The sequence below is a fragment of the Ziziphus jujuba genome, chromosome 1, assembly GCF_031755915.1.
Source record: "Ziziphus jujuba cultivar Dongzao chromosome 1, ASM3175591v1".
Lineage (NCBI taxonomy): Eukaryota > Viridiplantae > Streptophyta > Magnoliopsida > Rosales > Rhamnaceae > Ziziphus > Ziziphus jujuba.
This window is the reverse complement of record NC_083379.1, coordinates 4,732,297-4,735,708: the sequence shown is the minus strand read 5'-3', so window position 1 is coordinate 4,735,708 and position 3,412 is coordinate 4,732,297.

The window sequence follows — 3,412 nt, the reverse complement described above, 5'->3', positions numbered from 1 at the left end:
TCTGAAACTTTTTAATGTTCAAGCAGAAAAAAAAAAAAAAGACATTTTCTTTTCCTGCAAACGGAAAAGGGCAAAGAGAAAATGATCACCAAAACGAAATTTCCTTTTACAAATTGGGTTATTAATTATCAAATGCCAGCTTATCTAGAAATATATGAGCCTTGAGGTAGAAGAATATAGACTAATCAAAAGGTCAACATAGGGGTTTTTGAAAACAATAATAGATTAATATAATGCAACCACTAAGGTATGCTTTCAATATTTTAATCGTTTATTGCAATTATCTATGTTTGGTAATAATGGAAACTAGGCTCCCTAATCGGATCCTAAATACCCCACTAAATTATATATAATCCTTTTGTAGTTGTAGATAGGCTATTGGGCAAGCATATTGGTAATCTGCTTTGGATGTGCCCCATTGTATCCCTCTCCCTTTCAGTCTCTTCCAAATTATGGTTAGGTGACGTGCAAGTTGCCTATGACTGGCTTATTGTATTTGTCACCATTCAACCTGCACAGCACAAAGATGAGTGTTGCCTATTACCATAGCCATTCTCTCGTACAAAGAGATCTCACCCTTGTGTCATGTACACAAACTCTCGTGGTTCATTAAAAAGCATGTTGGGTCCCAAAAACCATTGGTGGGATTCTTTAGCTTACGTATTTTATTTATTTATTTATTTGTTTTTTAAAGTTTTTTCAATTGTTGATGAATGTGTAATTTCTAAAAAATTTACACATAAGTTACAGAAATTACAAGTTACATGTACACCGGAAATGATAGTGTTGTCTACCATGCATTCAAATATTTTAACTGTTTCAAAGAAAATTAACAAAAAGGCTTTATATGGAATTTCATTTGGACGTCTAAGTTGTATTTGGAAACTAATTTTAGACCTATCACTAAAAAGAGGAATTGTACTAATCTACAAGATTTTTCTGTTTGACTCTTCTCCGTTTAATGCCAAAGGATAAATCCTCGTGATGTAGGCCCACTACTAAATCACCACTGTATTTAGAGTAGTACTACTACCAAACACAAATATAATGACCAAAAAAAAAAAAAAAAACATAAATTTTTCATGCCAAAATTTCCGAGAACCAGAAACTTCCAATTGAAATTTAAAAAAAAAAAAAAGAAAAAAGAAAAAATCTTCCTTGAGTTAAAATTTTGAAGTTATGGAGGCTCTACCTTTTGCAATGCATAGTTTTCAGCCATCAACAAATGAAAAGACACGCATACCCAATTTGGTCAACCTGGTTCTTTTAGTGGAATCTTTTCTTCTTCCCAAAGTAGAATGCTTGTTTCTCAGTTCTCTCTTTATATTTTTCCTTTGGTCAGAAAGACGTTTAAATAGCCTTTTGGTTTCCCATATTGTCTGTAAGATATACAATTAGGTCTTATTAGTAGAAAAATGAGGGAGATAGCAAGCAGGTCCTACCAGATGATTCTTTTTAGGTAGACAAAACCCGTTCCCTGATGCTACCCTAGCTATCAGGTGCTTATATTGTAGCAAAGAATTGTCCAATCTTTCTATACACGTATATGAATACAATCCAGCTATGATGCGCATCGTTGCATCAGAGCTCGATTATATGCAATTTATAAGATCTATTACTGTAAATTAGAAGTAAAGATATGCCGAAACTTATTATAGTACTTGGCAACACTGCCTATCATTAGAAAATTTTTATTTATTTATATATATATTGAAATACCCTTTTCACAAAGTCCACTACGCATACAAAGTTGCTGCTACAAATGACTGCATAACATGGCTCCATGCTGTATGACCGCTATATAGAATTTGGTGGGATAGTGTAAAAACAATAATTATGGGTACAAAAGCATAAAATGAATGTATGTGGGATTGCAGATAGCTGGTATTGGGTGAACTTTCTTGGTAGGAGAGAAATATTCCAAAGTGTATGTACAAGATTGTTCTCCCTATCCGGAAGATGAAACATAGATTTCCTTACTCTTTTTATCCAACTTTCTGAAAAATATGCTAAGATAAACCTGCAGGGGCTTTGGTTGGTTGAATGTGGGTCATCAAGCTCATATACATAATATGTATCATATATATATATATATATATGTATATGTGTGTGTGTGTGTGTGTGTGTATTTAAGAGATCGGAATTATTTGTGTGTATTTTAGAGATGAGAATTATTTGATAAATGGTTGCTGACCGGCTTGTCAAGGAAAGATGAAAAATATTTTCGTAGCAAATTGGTAGAATCAAGACTTGGGTGTGAGACCTTTAAACATGAAAGGAGCTACTTTAAAGGCAATTTGGCAGTGTTCAGTCATTCAAAATGAGAAAAGGAAAGGTATATGTTTGGTGCACTGAATCTCAGTGGCTTTTATCAAAGAATAATATTAAATAAAAAACAAAAATAAATATTAAGATAATAAATATGGAGGAGATTTGTGAGGGAAAATTTTTTTTGGGGGTATATTATAATATATGTGTTTGAAACTGTGAAATTACGTGCTCTCTAATTACTATGTCTTTAATTTCCAAACAGAAAGACTAACCAATTCACGTGACTGGCCCCCACACTCTTCTCTAATTGTCTGTAAGTGCATCTTATAGTCAATACCCCTCCATGTTCACCGTAAATGCTCTCATCGTACGGATTTTTCTTTCTTTCCCATCTTTCTACTTTCCAGGGCTGTGGTTGGACATTTTCATTGGGTTCCCGGCCCCATAATTTTTGGGCCAACCTAAAGTTTATTAGCCTACGTTTGGTGAAGTTGATGGATAACATCTATCCTCCACTCTCTTGAATCAACAAAATGATAATAAATAATTTTTTTTTTTTTTTTGGGGTGGTCTTAATATATAGTAATGAATAATTAACGATGGAAAAAGTAGTGTCATTGTTAATTTACATAATATTACAATTTTATCAGACTAAATCTATCAGTACAGATATAGAAATAAAATTCCTTTCTTTTATGAAAGAAATAAAATTCCTAAAAGTCAAAATTTAATCGGTAATTAATGATAACACGTATGCACGTACAAGCCTACACACAATATACATAATAAAAATTTCACCTATTACCTAAAAATAATGAGAATTTCACCACAAAAATATACATGATGAGACATTATTGAGACACAATGCTGGACTGCGTCGAAGCCAATGATGGGTTTGTTTGGGTATTGAGGTTTTTTTTTTTTTTTAAATGATTGGGAAGCAAGGGGAATTTCACTACAGGCTTAATCAAGGGTTGTTATAGATTATAAAAAGATCAGCAAAAGCTCTCTTGAAGCAACAATGAGTTTTTCTGATAATTTATTTAGTGTTTGATAAATTATTGGTTCGAAATGATTAAAATTACAAAATTAAAATAGATTTAAATATATATACTTTATATGTATATATATTATTACTATA